This window comes from Pogona vitticeps, chromosome 1 (genome assembly GCF_051106095.1).
Source record: "Pogona vitticeps strain Pit_001003342236 chromosome 1, PviZW2.1, whole genome shotgun sequence".
NCBI lineage: Eukaryota > Metazoa > Chordata > Lepidosauria > Squamata > Agamidae > Pogona > Pogona vitticeps.
In genome coordinates, this window is record NC_135783.1 from 349,392,192 (window position 1) to 349,410,594 (window position 18,403).

An 18,403-nucleotide genomic window follows, 5' to 3' on the forward strand; every position below is an offset into this window, starting at 1 on the left:
CGGGCTGTCCTGAATATCAGTAGCTGTTGATGGTCCTAACCACAATCAATCAATTTAACGAGTCCTTTTAAAAAGGATGTTCAGGTGGACAGATCCTGTGCTCTCTGTTCCCCTTGAATTCCGCACCTGAACTACATCCTGCAGGAAGAAAATGTGGTTGCTTTTATCTGTCCCGGAGTTTCTACCTTTCAGCAGAAGACGCCAGCGATGGAATTATCACACAGGGAGAAAAGCTTTTCCCTAACTCTGCTTTCTCTGCACCATACATCAGTTTTGCACTTCTCCTCCTGTAACCTGGCTCTCTCTCTCTCTCTCTCCCTCTCTCTCTCTCTCTCTCTCTCTCCCTTTTAATTTATTATTATGGGCCCTCAAGTCATTTCTGACTTATAGCAACCCTAATGAGGTTTTGAAGGAAGGTGAAAGGTTCAAGGAATGATTTACCACTGAATTCACCCCAGAGTAAGTTTCCGTGCCCAAGCAAGGATTTGAATTGGGATCTCCTGGGTCCTAGCCTTTATCCATTATGCCACACTTACACTTTCTGGCAACGGTCTGTTCTTTCTCACTGCAAATAAGAGAAGGCAAAGAAATTATGCAAAGGAACAGGGATCTTGAGGATTTTAATGAGAGCTTAGAAATGGCGGTTTTCATCAGAGCTGTTGGAGAGGGTTGTTATGGGTTATCAAGTTGTTTCCAAATTACGGTGATGACCCTATGAATGATATCCAAAATGGTTGTGGTGGATTTTTCAGGCTCTTTGGCCGTGTTCTAAAGGTTGTTCTTCCTAACGTTTCACCAGTTTCTGGGGCCGGCATCTTCAGAGGACCGGAGTTAGAATTCTGCCTGTGTTCTCATCTATCCCACACACTACACCAGAACACAGACAGAGTTCTGTCTCCTGTCCTCTGAAGATGCCGGCCACAGAGACTGGCGAAACGTTAGGAAAAAAACCTTCAGAACACAGCCAAAGAGCCCAAAAAAACCCACAACGACCATCAAATCTCGGCCGTGAAAGCCTTCGAGATCTCCCAAATGGCTTGTCCTCAGCCACCCTGCTTGTAGACTCAAGCCTGTGGCTTGCTTTTAGGGAATCAATGCATCTCGTGTTTGGTCTTCCTCTTCTCCACCTTCCCCAACCTGATTGTCTTTTCTCGAGAATCCTGCCTTCTCAGGATGGGCCCATAGCACGGCATCCTTGGTTTTAACATTTTTTTCTCCAGAGATAAAAGTTTAAAACCTCCATAATCTCCCAGACAGTCAGCTGTAGTCTAAAAAATGCAAAATTTCTAAACTCTTGATTTTAATGATAGATAACGATGGCCAAATGCTGTTGGTTTGTTTGTTTTTGGTACGGGAATCGGCTTACTTTGATGCAGAATTTTAAAACATCCTGTGTACCGCACTGTGATGTGGTGCTGTGCCACTTGGCTAGCCAAAACCAGCAGATTTTTTTAACCCTGTGAGCTGCGAGGGGAATTTGATTCCCACGGGGATCAGACGGTACAAGGGGACAGAGGAGGCAAAGGAGAGTCTTTTGAACACAGGGCTTGTGTTTGGTTGAAATGCTTGTTTCTAATGTAAATACCAAATTGTGGGCGTCTCTGATCAAAGCAGCAAGGCCATTGTGAGGAAGCAAATGTTTGGAGGCGTGTAGTTTCATTACAGTCTGATGGTTTTCAGTGAGGGTTCCTTGCAAATCATATCATTCACTTCCATTTCCACAGGGAATTGACAGCTAAAGGCAATGTCCAGAGAGGGTTCAAAGTGACCATCAGATCCTGAATAGAGGGAAATAAGATGTCGGAGAAATGGGGGTGGGGAGTTGTAGAGAAAAGATGTGAGCCATATGTTCCTTCTCATACCAACTTCAAACAGTTGCAGAATTGGGAAAGTTACTTTTTTTAGATGAAGATGCCTGTGTTAGTATGGATGCTGGCCTAGGGATTCTGGGAATTCGAATCAAAGATCCAAGTGAATTCAGGCAGGGCCGACCCTATCGTTTGGCAAAGCGAGGTATGTGCCTCAGATTTCTGTTGCTGTGAGTTTGTTATTGATGCCTTCCTGTTATCCTTTTGCAATTTCCCAGGGGAAGAGTGAGGCTTGTGTGGCCCTACTCCACAATTCTTCATGTGTCACTGGTGGCAACATGTTCAAATATGCAGTGGTGCCTCGCTAGACAGTTACCCCGCATGCCAGTTTTTTCACTAGACATTGACTTTTTGCGATCGCTATAGCGATTCGCAAAACAGTGATTCCTATGGGGGAATTTCGCTGGACAATGTTTGGTCCTTGCTTCGCAAACCAATTTTCGCTAGATGACGATTTTGACAGCTCCCTCCGTGCTCGCAGCATGGGTGTTTTCGGGACCTAAGCTTCGCAAGACAGCGATTTAAACAGCTGATCAGTGGTTAGCAAAGCGGCTTTCCTATGGCCGATCTTCGCTACACAACAACAATTCTTCCCCATTGGAACACATTAAACAGGTTTCAATGCATTCCAATGGGGAAATGCTTTTTGCTAGACAATGATTTCGCTAAACAGCGATTTCAATGGAAAGGATGATCATCGTCTAGCGAGGCACCACTGTAAATAGCTAGGGCTACTGGCTAGCCTCGACAGCCGAGACCACAGTGACCAGCACCAGCCCGATTCAGAGGGCCCTTTCTCTGAGGCCCACCTGGAAATATGAGATATTAGATCTCCTTCATGCAAGATGTTCACCATGGAAATGTATTTGTGTTTGATTGAATTGTTTGTTTCCACTGTAATGCTGAAAAGCTTTAGATTATCTGGCAAATGATATATTTTGAGGTGGACATCCTGCTTTTTAAAAATGGACAGTCCTTATGAAGATAATGTTTAGAGAAGTTCAGATAGGAGCCTTCACAAAGTCCGGTCCAGGCACCTCACCGTGATGCAGAGTGAGCCCAGGTTTTTGGATTCTGTGCCAGCGGAGTGCAAACCTCTGGCAGGCTCTAACCGGGTAGTAAAGCAGCCTCACCAAGTGAAGAGAGACTGGCCGCCCAAAGGATGATGGACTGATGACAAACTGGCTGTCCCAACAATGAATGTAACAGTATTCTGGAACAGTTGAGGTATTTATTTGCTTATTTATTTATTACTTTGATTCATACACCACCCCATTAGTGCCCAAGCACTATTCTGGGTGGTTCATCAATGGAAGAAGTTCCTTGTTAGTGTTTAAACCACAGTCCTTCAAAGTAACAGATTGTGTTGCTATCTGTCTTCACTTTTCCAAGCAGTGCTTTCACCTCGTGGCTAGACTGAATTGGGGTGGGGGGTGGGGGGTGGGAAATAGAGCAACCTCAGTTCCAGAGCAGAAGTTGAAGTCTTGATTCACATTCCATAACATCTCACCAGCTCAACCAATGGCAAGGAAGACTTCATTTCAATACATGACAGCCTTCAATATATTTGCAATATATTTTAAGCAGAACTCTTATACAGCCTATCTCCCCTTTTCTTTTCTTTTTTTCTCTCCTTTTTCTTCTTTTTTCATTTCCCATCTTGGACTAATTTGGATTTTATCTTAGTTTATTTTTATATTATATGTGAACCGCCCAGAGTAGACACATTCTAGAGGGCAGTATATAAATAAATAAATAAATAAATAAATAAATAAATAAATAAATCAACAGCGAAGACAGGTTAACAAAAAATGACAGGGTAAAAAAAATGTGTAACATTTACTTTGGTGTTCCTTCCTCTTTTAAATATGTTTAGCTTGTAGAGTAAACAGGTCAAACCAGATTTTTTCCCCCTGAAAGGCTTTTTGTTCATCTTTTAATCTGGTTCCTATGTACCTCTTCACACCTGTAATAGCAGATGCCTTAAAATTTATAAGAATCGTGTATGTGTGACTCGAGTGTGTGTTGTATGCCGTCAGATCATGCCTGTTGGATTACCCTAATCAGGTTTTCGAGGCATATCAAATATTGAAAGAACAATTTTACCACTGCCAGCTCCCAGGTAGTTTGCATGATTGTGCGGGAATTCGAACCCAGAACCACCACCACCACCACCACCACCACCCCGAGTCTGTAGGACAATATTCTACCCACTAAACCACACTGACTTGTCTTTTACTTGCTTAAGAGATATCTAGATTGATAGATGATGATTCAACAATAGACTCACCCTTTAGGCTACATTTCTCAAATTACTGGGCTATGAGTTCCCTGTTTAAAACCATAAAGGTTTTAAGCATTGGTTTAAATCGCTGAAATTGTAGCCTGAAGCATCTTTCCCTCCTCTTTTCTTGGTAATGCAAACTGTCTTTCCTGCTGACAAAAACAAAACAGAGAAAGCCAGATAGAATTCTAGGCTTTCCCCCCTCCAGACGTATGCAGGCGTTGGAAATGTTACTTTTTTTACTACGACTCCCAGAATCCCCAAGTCAGGTCTGTGACCAGAGTAAATCCCAGGGCAGTAGCTTTTACGTATGCAAACATACTGCATACCCCAGTTCGATAGTGACAGATTCAGGTAGCCAGATCTAGGTTGACTCAGCCTACCATCCTTCCGAGGACTGTAAAATCAGTACCCAATGATTATGACAATGTGAAGCCTGAAAAATTAAATTATAAACTCCCCAGATAGTGCTTTGAACACTATGGGGCAATATATACGGAGTATGCTTTGCTTTGCTTTCTGTGCATTTCATTCAGGCACAAGCTACCTTGCAGCAAATTTCTGGACTGCAAAGCACAGTGTGGTGCCAAGAAAATCCTGGACTGCAAAGCATAGACCAGCTTCCTGTGACAACAGCTTCGGAGCTGCAAAGCACAGGTTGCCTTGGTTCCATCATTCCAAGGCCTCCAATTTACTGCGGCTACCGATGTTTACAAATAGCATTTATTTTTTTAATTCATCAACAGTTATCTAAATTTCTTTTGTTGTTTTTGTTAACATGCTACATAACACTTCACTCAGGACCCATAACAAAGCACCAGATTACAGTGACAACCCGCATTTGAACCCAGTGATATTCCTCCTCTACTGCTTAATGAGCCCATACCCCATAATTAGAAAAGCAGCTAAAACTTTATGTCAAAAGTAGGGGGGGGGGGAGATAAAGGGCATAATATTGTAGGATCTTAAGACTAAGAGATGGTTCCTTTTTCAGGAGAAAGGTGGGATAAAAATATTTTAAATTTGTAAATAATAAATAGTGCCATAGTATTTTGTGTTTTGAGAGTCCCCTGGACTGCAAGGAGATCAAACCTATCCATTATAAAACAAATCAAACCTGAGTGCTCACTGGAAGGACAGATCCTGAAGCTGAGGCCCCAATACTTTGGCCATCTCATGAGAAGAGAAGACTCCCTGGAAAAGACCCTGATGTTGGGAAAGTGTGAAGGCAAGAGGAGAAGGGGACGGCAGAGAACAAGATGGCTGGACAGTGTCATCGAAGCTACCAGAATGAATTTGACCCAACTCTGGGAGGCAGTGGAAGATAGGAGGGCCTGGCGTGCTCTGGTCCATGGGGTCACAAAGAGTCGGACACGGCTTAACGACTAAACAACAACTGAATTCCAAACTCTGCTCCTGCCCTCCAAAACTTGAACATTTATGCATATATTGAAACATTTGCATACTGCAGCACTTTTAATTTCCATAGAGTTATTTGCTTACTATTGATGAATCTTGGAAACACAATTTCACAAAATGAATCTCTTCTTATTTGCATTTAAATAGCAGACAACATGAGCAATTATAACAACAAAATGCTACAGTTTGTGCACCCAACAGCACCAAGGCAGGAATTGCTTGTAGAATATGAAAAGTTCAAATGTCACTTTTGATTTCAAAGACAGACAAAAATCTATTAAAGCTTCCTCAAATGGGTTAGCTTTCCATAACACCGAAGAATCTTCAAAACCCCAAAATAAAATAAAATATCAATACAATTGTATGCAGTTCACGAATTCACTATGTAGGATTCACCCCTCCGACACAAGCATATACCAATTGTAAACCAAGTTGGCAAGGGCTTCAGCGATCCAAGTGGCAACAGCAGCTCTGGCCTTTTCAGTTCTCTTGCTCTTCCTGATTAAAACATCTCTTATTCTTTGCCCTGCTCTTTCTTAGGCCTACCCCTTTAGGCTGAATCGAGATTTCATAAGGCTTACAATAGCACAAGGCTTCTAAGGTTGCACCCATTTTGCATTACTAGTGTTACCTCTTAGGGTAATCCTCCAAATGCGCTGACATTTCCCTATATCCCTAGCAGAGTTTGGAAATATGCAATAGAAAAAGAGGAGGAAGAAAAAAAGAGAAAAGAACAGAGAGAAAAAAGAGAGAGAGAACAAGCAGAAGGAAGTCTGGGAATGCATTTGAAGAATCATATCACCCCATATAAGTCCTCTCAGCTTTTAAGATCTTCTGGGGAGGCCCTTAGCTCGGTCCCACCACCCTCCCAAGCTCATTTGGTGAGGACACGAGAGAGGGCCTTCTCGGTGGTGGCTCCCAAGTTTTGGAATACATTGCCCTGAGAAGCCAGGGTGGCCTCTTCTCTCACATTCTTCCAGCTTCAGGCAAACGCCTTCCTCTTCAGACAAGCCTTTAAGCAGTAATTTGTCTCAGGAACGGCCCTCAATTTTTAGTCTAAAGATTTTAGACAAAAGTATAGTCTTATACATGGAAAAATACGGTAAATGAATAAGGCATAAAGCTCCTTTAACATATAATCCAGTTTCTTTCTTCTTCAGAGAGAGCAACCTCACCCACACCTAGGGTCTACTGAAATCCCAGGACCAAGCCACTGATGGAGAAAATCAGATCCCCAGCATTTCAGTTTTCTTATGAGGACCAGATGTGGAACATAGGGGGAAACTTATCTCTCTCTAAAACGCCCTGTTCGGTAGCCACTCAGCCTCATGGAATGTATTTCATTTCAAAGCTTCAAGTCGTTGCAAAGCTAATTAATCCCTTTATATTGTCACAGATCATGATGCATTATCGACATAGAAAACGGTTTGATGTCCCACTTAAAAAAAAAAACAGGACCAGATTGTATGCTAAAAAGAGCTGGTTTGGATGTCGTTCCTCCGCTTTTGACAGCTTCGGTGTCAGCTGGTGACTTAAATGTGCGAATCAGCCTCCAACATCAAAGAATTGTTGTTATGTGCCACCAAGTGTCTTCCAACTCAGAATAACTCACCCGGGTTTCGGAAATATATGAGATGTTCAAGGAAATGTTTAACATTGTCACTCACTATTGAGTTTTCATAGCCAAGTTGGGATTTGAACCCAGGTCTCCTGACTCTTAATCAGGGATTCTACTTAGCAGATCACGCCGGCTCCTACACTATTGGAGAGAGGATTTCCATATGCTTCAGACACAATTCCTTTCCATCTTCATTAATCATTGCAAGAATCGCTCTCTGCCCCTCGTTCAGCTAACCCTTCCCGTTTGTATTTACTGTATTTTTTGCACCATAAGACTCACTTTTTTCCCACAAAACAGGGGGGTGGAAAGTCTGTGCATCTTATGGAGTGAAGAAAACAGATTATATTTTCCTGTTTTCTTCTCCTAAAAAATCGGTGCGTCTTATGGAAAGGTGTGTCTTATGGAGCGAAAAATACGGTATTTAACTCATCCTTTTTTTTCCACCCATGGATGGTTGTAAAAATCAAGGGAAAGCATTACATTTCAACACAGTCCTCATAAGCCTCTCAAACGCTTCACTTATCAATGGAAGCAAGACAAGCCGGTTAACCTATGATCTAGAGACAAATATGAACTCATATTAAAATGAGCTGGTGGAAGTGAACGTTATGGACTGCCAGAGAGACAGGTAAGTGGGTTTCCAGAGCAAGTGAAGCAATGTATAACACCTTAGGAAAAGGGAAACAAGAACACAACAAAGCAAGCCCAAAATTTAAAAAAATAAAAAAGCAGTAGGAAGAGAGGAAGGCCTAACATAAAATGGATTGACTCAGTAATTGAAGCCACATCCTTGAGTTTGCAAGGATTGAGCAGAGCTGTTAATGATGAGATCTTTTGGAGGTGACTCATTCACGGGTCAAGCAACTTGACGGCGCAAAAGAACAACCCAAGATGCTGAATCTTTCATCATCTCTCCCTGGGGGGCTTTCTCAGAGCCTCTGCTTCACTGCTGTTAGAAATAAAGGGTGTAGTAGACGTCTGGTTCTAATCCTCACTACTTAAGTTTTGCGATTGTGTTGTGTGGGTTTTACTCCATGGCTTCCTTTTGTTTTCCTGAGCTTTTCTCAAACGAAAAGTTTCCGTCCTATTATCATTAAAGAGACGTCGTGGCGCTGCGGGCTAAACCGCAGAAGCCTGTGCTGCAGGATCAGAAGACCAAGCAGTCGTAAGATCAAATCCACGCGACGGAGTGAGCGCCCATCGCTTGTCCCAGCTCCCGCCAACCTAGCGGTTCGAAAGCATACAAATGCAAGTAGATAAATAGGGACCACCTCAGTGGGAAGGTAACAGCGTTCCGTGTCTAAGTCGCACTGGCCACGTGACCACGGAAGATTGTCTTTGGACAAAACGCTGGCTCTATGGCTTGGAAATGGGGATGAGCACCGCCCCCTAGAGTTGAACATGACTGGACAAAAATTGTCAAGGGGAACCTTTACCTTTTACCCTATCATTATGGGAATGATGTGAATTTTTAAAAGTATAATGGTGTGGAATTTTCATTTTGTTTTGACTCTGAAAAGCATCATAGGCTGCAATCAGGAAACCCATTCTTCTGGCTTACAAAATCTAATCCGGAGCTGTTTTTGACACAAGTCCTGTCCCTCCAGCTGATTTTGTTCTTTGAACCTTATTCTCTGTGACGGTCAAACGCTTGCTCAGTTTCTCTGGTGTGAAATATTATCTCAACCCATGGCTTAATTTAATGTCTCGTACAGGGCATTAGTTTTTTCATGTGTTACCACGGTAGGCTTGAAAGGAACAGAACCTTCAGCACTTTAAGAGAATACGCCTTTCTTCAGTATCCATATTAATTCCATATAATTCCCCAGGATCAAAAAGCCTGTTGTGTAAAGCAATCCTTTCACTGGGCCCTATATAAACCCTATATACACTTCTACATGTCTCTCTCGCTCTCGTTCACCCATAAAAGGCCTTGTGTCTTTTCAAAAACTGGGTGATAGATTGGTGTAGAAGAAAACAACCATAGGAGTCTTTATGAAGTACAGCAACAATGAGAAGTTGTGTTACATGCTGTCAAGTCGCCTCCAATTCATGGCCACCCTATGAATGAGGGATCTCCTAAAGGTTGTGTCCTCAACTGCCCAGCTTAGCAATGGTAGGCTTCCTGTGGCTTCCTTTAAGGACTCTGTCTATTTCGTATTTTGGTCTTCCCCTTTTCTTGCTGCCTTTAGCCTTTCCTAGCATTATTAGGGGACGTGGTGGCGCTGCGGGTTAAACCGCAGAAGCCTCTGAGCTGCAAGGTCAGAAGACCAGCCATTGTAAGATTGAATCCACGACACGGAGTGAGCGCCCGTTGTTTGTCCCAGCTCCTGCCAACCTAGCTGTTCGAAAGCATGTAAAAATGCGAGTAGATAAATAGGTACCACCAAGGTGGGAAGGTCACGGTGTTCCATGTCTAGTCGTGCTGGCCACGTGACCACAGAAACTGTCTACGGGCAAACGCTGGCTCTACGGCTTGGAGATGGGGATGAGCACCGCGCCTTAGAGTCGGACATGACTGGACTCAATGTCAAGGGGAACCTTTACCTAGCATTATTGTCTTTTCCAGAGAAACCTGCCTTCTCATGATGTGCCTAAGGTAGGGCAGTCTCAATTGTAACATGTTGGTCTCCGGAGATGGTGCAGGCTTACCGTATTGTTTCAAAACTCTGACCTGGAGTTTGGAAGCTCTGTGTTCCAGTCCCACTGATCCATGAAACCTACTTGGTGGCCTTCGTCTGGTCAGTCTCTCTCTCTCTCTGTCTGATTTACCTCACAGGACTGTTGAGAGGAAATTCCCAAGGTTCAAGCAATACCTTTCTAATCATCTTAGAACTGCAAAGCTGGGAGGGACCTTATGGATTGTTCAAGTCCAGCCCCCTCACAGTGGGGGGATCGAACTCCCAACCTCTGGCTCCATAGTCAGATGTCTAAACCACTGAGCTATCCAGGACTTCCATTCTAGTTTCTCTGGGCCCTAGATAACCTTTAATATATGCCAATGGAGAAAGAGTGAAGATATAATAGGAGGATGGGTATAACATGAATGCAACACTCAACAAAATAAATAATCAATTATAAGAGCCACACACCCTACTAATTGACACTTTCCCAATTAAGCTAAAGTGGTCTCCCACAGTCTTCCAAAAGCAATGGCTGGGGCTAGCTCGAAAGGGGAAGATCCAGGGTCACTTTCTCACCTTGCTGTAATTCCAGGAATGTTGGCAGGTGAAGGATTTGTGAATCCAAGACTGAGTCCTCCATTACTATGGAGGCACATCAGTGCCAGATGCCCAGAGGAGTTGATGGGGCACATGGAACGGCAGTGAACGGTGGGTAGTACCAGGGGCGAAAAGCCAAAAGTGAGTATTTAAAAGTGTGAGAGAGAAAGAGAGTGTTTGACTGTGAGAATCAGGTTTTGCTCTCCCTCCTCCAGATCTCAGGTTTTGGACCTCACATTTTGTGGAAAGGGATCCTGTCAACCTGAGAACCTTATATTTTGGGGTTCCTTCTCAATGTTTTCAAAACATGCCATTTGGACATGCTCTGAAGCACTCTTGTCTTTTTCATTACCTTGCATGCTCGACAGCAGCTGCTCTTCCAAGATCCACATGACCTTCAAAGTTACCTATATTGTCTGTCTATCACACACATTCCATTTTGCAGTTGTTGCTGAGGACGGCCAGGTCTGGTGCCATCACAAGAGTTGCCCCCTAAGTCTTTAGCCCTAGCAGGCAGGCGTACCTTCATATTGTTGTTTAGTCGTTAAGTCGTGTCCGACTCTTCGTGACCCGATGGAGCACGCCAGACCCTCCTGTCTTCCACTGCCTCCCAGAGTTGGGTCAAATTCATGTTGGTTGCTTCAATGACACTGTCCAACCATCTTCATCCTCTGTCGTCCCCTTTTCCTCTTGCCTTCACTCTTTCCCAACATCAGGGTCTTTTCCAGGGAGTCTTCTCTTCTCATGAGACGGCCAAAGGATTGTAGCCTCAGCTTCAGGATCTGTCCTTCCAGTCAGCACTCAGGGTTGATTTCCATCAAATACACAGGGTTCCTTCAAATACACACACGCAAACACACACCAGAGCAGCAGTACCCCATTCCCTATAATTTCACGGGCAAAATCTTGAAAACCAGTGGGCAGGTCTTGTGATGTCACAGCAATGTCACAGCAATGGGGTAGCCAAAGGTTGTGGGAAGGGCTCAAACTTCTCCAGGTCAACTGATTGTGGAAAGAGGCACATGGGGGATGTGGGGAAAAGCCAGCTAAACCAAAGAGGTAATTATTTGGATGGCCAGGCAGGTGGCAAAAGCTGCCAGCCGACGTTCGAGCTTGCCATCATCACACCCTACTCATTGTAGCTGCCATCCCACATGACCTTGCCTACAACACACATCACTCAGGGGGGATTTTCCACTCCCCTCCTCTGCCACCTCATCCAATCCAGCCACTCACCAGGCCCAGCTGGCCTGTTTTTTCCCCACCTCCTCGACTGATCTCCCAATCAAGGGCAACAGCACAGACTTCTCTGCCCCGCCCTTTTCTCTGATTGGCAGATCAGCCAAGAGGGCAGGACAGAGAAGCCTGAGCTCTTGCCAGGACCAGGAGATCAGCTGACCAATTGCCGGAAGCTAACATGTGAGTGGCTGATGGAGCCAGAAGAGGCAGGGAAGAACCTGTGCTCCCATCTCGCCTGGAGTATTATGTCCAGTTCTGGGCACCTCAATTCAAAAAGGATGTTGGCAACCTGGAACGTGTCCAGAGGAGGGCGACCAAAATGGTTAAAGGTCTGGAAGCCATGTCCTACGAAGAGCGGCTTAGGGAGCTGGGAATGTTTAGCCTTACAAAAAGAAGGTTGAGAGGGGACATGATAGCCATGATCAATTATTTGAAAGGATGTCGTGTTGAAGAGGGAACAGGTTTGTTTTCCAGGGCTCTAGAGATTAGGACATGGAGCAATGGTTTCAAACTATAGGAAAACAGATTCCATCTGAACATTAGGAAGAACATCCTGACGGTCAGAGCTGTCTGGCAGTGGTGTAGGCTGCCTCAAAGACTGTTGGAGTCTCCTTCGGAGGTTTTTAAGCAGAATCTGGATGACCATCAGTTGGGAGTGCTTTGATGGATGTTCCTGCATTGCAGGGGGTTGGACTGGATGGCCTCAGTGGTCTCTTCCAACTCTATGACTCTATTACTCTATGACCTTTACAAACCTGAATAATCTGGGATGAACTGGTTCATGCCCCTCTCTACTAAAAACACCTTTAAAAACAACAAGGCACAACATACGGCAAAGATGGGGCCAGCCTGGTCTCCAGTGGGAGGGAGTTCCAGAGTCTGAGTTCAGCAAAGGAGAAGGCCCTCTCCTGTGTCCCCTTCAGATGCACCTGTTGTGATTCCACAGGATTTTTTTCCTTTACAACCAGACGGCTCACAAGGCATAAACACAGCATTGCTCCATGCTCTCCGTCCATCGCATTGGTGCATGCACCCACCTTGTTTCATTCCTAAGTCCCCCTTTCATCCTAGGGTTTGCTGGTGGCTAGAAGAGCACAAGAAGAGTCCCCATTTCAGCATTACCTGCCTACTTACACCTGGACTGAACAGTGGAAAGCAACACACGCTGCAGGCGCAACTCACCCAAGACCGTCGGAGGACTTTTTATACAAATTCAATTTGCATAAAAGATGTGCAAGCCGGTGAAAATGAACTCTGTTCCAGTTGCTAGTCTTAAATCTCACACGTCATATTTCAGGCAAGCTGCCGGCCTCTTCAATTATAATTTAGAGCAGTGGTTCTTAACATGGGCAATAATGCTCCCCAGGGGGCGATTTCATCTTTCAGGGGGGCAGTAGAATGAAAAGGGGCGGTGTGGGGGCGCTGGAGCAGAAGGGGGGCGGTAGGGGGGCGCTGGAGCAAGCCAAACCTGTGAAGATGGCTGCAGCCTTTTTACAATGTGCATGAATATATATATTTTCCTCCAATCTTAATTTAGTTTCAGAGTTTTCATCTTGAAATTTTTAGTTCCTACATTGCGGTTTGTTTTTATGCCCTTTTTATATTTCTTTTTGCGTCTTAAAATTTGCTTGCAACTAAATCATTAAATGTTACTTTTTGGGGGCATTTCATTTTCTTGGAATTGAATTTTGTTTTCAGGGGTCATTGCATTTAAGTGTCTTAAATAAATAAATAAATAAATAAATAAATAAATAAATAAATAAATAAATAAATAAATAAATAAATAAATAAATAAATAAATATCACCGCGGGGAAGGGGGTGATGATAACTTCCTCAATGGCTCAAGGGGGCGTTTCTTTCAAAAAGGTTAAGAACCACTGATTTAGAGTGTCGCATGAACGCTCGCCCATTCATGCATGTTTCCAGAAGTGGCACTTATTGCCTTGTGCCTCTTGTGAACTCTCACAGAGCCCAAAGGCCAACATCCACAATTTGTGTCATCTTTGTGTGTTTTCCAACCAGTTCTACCCTTGTTTTCCTTAGCAGAAAACCCCCCGAAAACACCTCTATTAAGCAAGAACAGGCGAAAGAGTTGCATAATCAATGCCTTGGTAGAGATGGACCAGAAGTACTCTGTGCCCTTCCTGCGCATTCTCTTTCCCCCTCTGCCTGCTGGTCTCACCCTCTGACTGGCCTGCGCGCACGGCTCCATCCCTCCTCATTGCACAATCTTCCAGTCCAGGCAGGAGCTCCTGCTTCCCTTCTTCTGCCTCCTCCAGCAGCTGGCCACTCAAAGGCAGCACAGCAGAAACCCCTGCCCCGCCTCCTCGTCAGAGTGGCTGGTGAGTGGAGGTGCCCGCAAGGCAGGGTGGGGCCACTCTAGCTCACGGATGGATTTGCTATGAAACTAATGCCACACAGATGATTTATGACAAAGGGACAAGAAGTAGCTCATGCCCATCTCTAGTTGGTAGTGCTAGGAGCTTTACCCCAGGAAGTTCTGTGTGACTGAAATCCTGTTTTTTTTAGTGAAATAAGATGGAATAGAGTAGGGCCATTGAATCGGTGGGAATCTGGTGACTCAACTCTCCTGTAAGTCCTATTGATTCAAGTGGACTACTCTACTTTTAGCATAATAAGTTGCAGCTTGTAGGCATCCTTCAGTCTCGAGAGACTATGGTCACATGATTTGAATAGAGGTCTTGGAACAGCGTCTAGTGCGGCTGAGAAGGCCAGTTTGAGAGGGACCATCCCTTCTACACTGAAGACAAATACCATCTGTCCCCTGTCCAGCTCCCTGATTTTGCTGCTTTCGTTACCGCCTCTTTGCCTCGGACTGCTGGACAAGGGTATCTTCAAATTGGGAGAGGCTGTGATGCACCGCCTGCCTCCTGACTGAATGCTCCGATGTCAGGGTTTCCCATCTGTTGAGGTCCATTCATAAGGCCTTGAGATCCCACTTGCAGAGATCCTTGTATTTATTTATTTAATTTATATGCCGCCCACTCTACCCAGAGATATTGCAGCTGTGGTCTCCCTCTGGGGCGATTTCCCTGCACTAATTCTTCATACAGGAGATCTTTTGGAATCCGACGGTCAGCCAATGTCACGACATGCCTGACCCAACGTAGATGTCGCTGTTTCAGTAAGGTATACATGCTAAAAATTTCAGCTCATTCTGTTGTTGTTTAGTCGTTAAGTCCTGTCCAACTGTTTGCGACCCCCATGAACCAGAGCACACCAGGCCTTCCTGTCTTCCACTGCCTCCCAGAGTTGGGTCAAATTCATGTTGATTGCTTCAACGACACTGTCCAACCATCTTCATCTTCTGTTTTCCCCTTCTCCTCTTGCCTTCACACTTTCCCAACATCAGGATCTTTTCCAGGGAGTCTTCTCTTCTCATGAGATGGCCAAAGTATTGAAGCCTCAGCTTCAGGATCTGTCCTTCCAGTGAGCACTCAGGATTGATTTCCTTTAGAATGGATAGGTTTGTTCTCCTTGCAGTCCAGGGGACTCTCAAGAGTCTCCTCCAACACCACAATTCAAAAGCATCAATCTTCGGTGTTCAGCCTTCTTTATGGTCCAGCTCTCACTTCCATACATCACTGCAGGAAAAACCATAGCTTTGACTCTGCGGACCTTTGTCGGCAAGGTGATGTTTCTGCTTTTTAAGATGCTGTCTAGGTTTGTCATAGCTTTCCTCCCAAGAAGCAGGCATCTTTTAATTTAATCATGGAGCCCAAGAAAGTAAAATCTGTCACTGCCTCCGTAACTTCCCCTTCTATTTGCCAGGACATGATGGGACCAGTGGCTATGACCTTAGTTTTTTTTATGTTGAGCTTCAGACCAGTTTTTGCACTCTCCTCTTTCACCCTCATTAAGGTAAAGGTTCCCCTTGCCATTTAGTCAAGTCGTGTCTGACTCTAGAGCACGGTGCTCATCCCCGTCTCCAAGCCGCAGAGCCAGTGTTCATCCATAGACCGTTTCCGTGGTCTGGTGGCCAGGGCAACTAGGCACCAAACGCTGTGACCTTCCCACCATGGTGGTACCTGTTTAACTACTTGCATTTACATGCTTTTGAAGTGCTAGGTTGGCAGGAGCTGAGACAAGCGAGGGGAGCTCACTCTGTTGCGTGGATTTGATCTTACGACTGCTGTTCTTCTGACCTTGCAGCACAGAGGCTTCTGCAGTTTAACCCGCAGCACCACCATGCCCCCACCTTCGTAAAGAGGTTCTTTAATTGCTCTCCACTTTCTGCCATCAGAGTGGTGTCATCTGCATATTTGAGGTTGTTGATATTTCTTCCGGCAATCTTAATTCCGGTTTGGGATTCATCCAGTCCTGCCTTTCGCATGATGTATTCTGCATATAAGTTAAATAAGCAGGGAGACAATATACAGCCTTGTCGTACTCCTTTCCCAATTTTGGACCAATCAGTTGTTCTATGTCCAGTTCTAACTGTTGCTTCCTATCCCACATATAGGAAGCAACATTTCTTTAAGGACTTGCTATGGTTTGTTGTGATCCACACAGTCAAAGGCTTTTGCGTAGCCAATGAAGCAGAACTAGATGTTTTTCTTGAACTTTCTGGCTTTTTCCATAATCCAGCGCATGTTAGCAATTTGGTCTCTAGTTCCTCTGCCCCTTCAAAATCCAGCTTGTACTTCTGGGAGTTCTCGGTCCACATACTGCCAAAGCCTACCTTGTAGGATTTTGAGCCTAACCTTACTAGCATGTGAAATAAGTGCAATTGTACGCTAGTTGGAGCATTCTTTGGCACTGCCCTTCTTTGGGATTGGTATGTAGACTGATCTTTTCCAATCAGTTTAAGCTTGATTTTTGCTGTAAGAAGTTGGTGATCAGAGCCACAATCAGCTCCATTTCTTCTTTTTCCTGACTGTATAGAAATTCTCCATCTTTGGCTGCAGAGAACATAATCAATTTGATTTCGGTATTGTCCATCTGGTGATGTCCATGTATAGAGTTACCTTTTGTGTTGTTGGAAAGGAGTGTGATGATCAGCTCGTTATGGAATGTGTTCAGCTTCCTCTCCTGCCATGCACAAAGGGTCCAGGACTCACTGCAGTACAGGAGTGTGCTCAGGACACAGGCTCTATAGACCTGGATCTTGGTCTATGCCGTCAGCTTCTTATTAAGCCATGCTCTCTTTGTGAGTCTAGAGAACATGGTAGCTGCTTTGCCAATATGTTTATCCAGCTCGACATCTAGGGAGAGAGTGTCAGAAATTGTTGAGCCAGGGTACACAAAGTCATGAACAACCTCCAATTCTTGTGTAGATATGGTAATAGAGGGAGGTGAGTCCACACCATGGCCCATGACTTGTGTTTTTTTCAAGGTGATTGTTAATCCAAAATCTTGGCAGGCCTTGCTAAAGCGATTCATAAATTCTTGGAGGTTCTTCAGCAGAATGGGCAACAGCAGCTGCATCATCAGCAAAGAGGAAGTCCCACATGCATTTCAGCTTGACTTTCGTCTTCGCTCTCAATCTAGAGAGATTAAAGAGCTTTCCATCTGATCTAGTCCAGAGATAGACACCTTCTGTTGCAGTTCAAAAAAGTGTGCTTCAGCGTTACAGCAAAAAAGATCCCAAACAGAGTGGGCACAAGGACACAGCCCTGTTTCACTCCACTTCAAATGTCAACGGGATCTGATCTTGAGCCATCAAAAACTACAGTGCCCTTCATTCCCTCATGAATGGACCTGATGATGCTAAGGAGTTGAGGAGGACATGCAATCTTAGGAAGTATTTTAAAAAGACCATCCCTGCTAACCAAGTCAAATGCTTTTGTAAGGTCTATGAAGGCCACAAAGAGTGGCTATTGTTGTTCCCTGCATTTCTCCTGCAACTATCGGAGGGAGAATACCATGTCAGTGGTGGATCTATTTGCTCGGAATAGACTCTGTCTGCAAGCACCTAAAGCCTCTTCAGCACAAGACAGGCAAGCAGCTTCCCTACAACGCTGAGAAGAGAGATGCCACGGTAGTTATTGCAGTCGCCCCTGTCTCCTTTGTTCTTATACAATGTGACAATGTTTGCATCCTCCATGTCCTGTGGTACTCCACCTTCCCTCCAGGAAAAACAAAAGATTTCATACAGCTTAGGGGTGATGATCTCTTTACAGCACTACAGCACTTCAGCAGGGATGTTATCTTTCCCAGGTACCTTACTGGAGGCGAGGGAACCCAAGGCCACTTTTATTTCTGCTAAAGTTGGTTCACTGTCCAACTCTTCCAAGACAGGCAGGCTTGATGTTATTTAATGCCTCTTCAGTTACTACATTCTCTCTGGAATCTAGCTCAGAGTAGTGCTGCACCCAGCGGTCCATCTGCTGTGCTCGGTCCTGGATGATCACGCTTGTAGCAGACTTCAAGGGAGAGATTTCTTCTGTATTGGACCTAAGGCCTGCTTGATACTCTCATACATTCCCTTGATGTTACCTGTGTCCGCTGCTATCTGTATCTCAGAGCAGAGCTAAAGCCAATAATCGTTAGAACATCACCTGGCAGCCTGTTGGACTTGGCTACGAGCAACTCGAAGAACTTGCAAGTTCTACTCACTAGAGTACAACACTAGTTTATTTATTTAATTTATTTATTAAATTTATACTCCACCCATCTAGATCGAAGTCTACTCTGTCGTTGCAACCAGAGTAGATCCATTTGGATCAATTGAACTTATAAAGTAGTTGACTCACCACATTTCTGCTGATTCAATGGGACCCCTCTAGT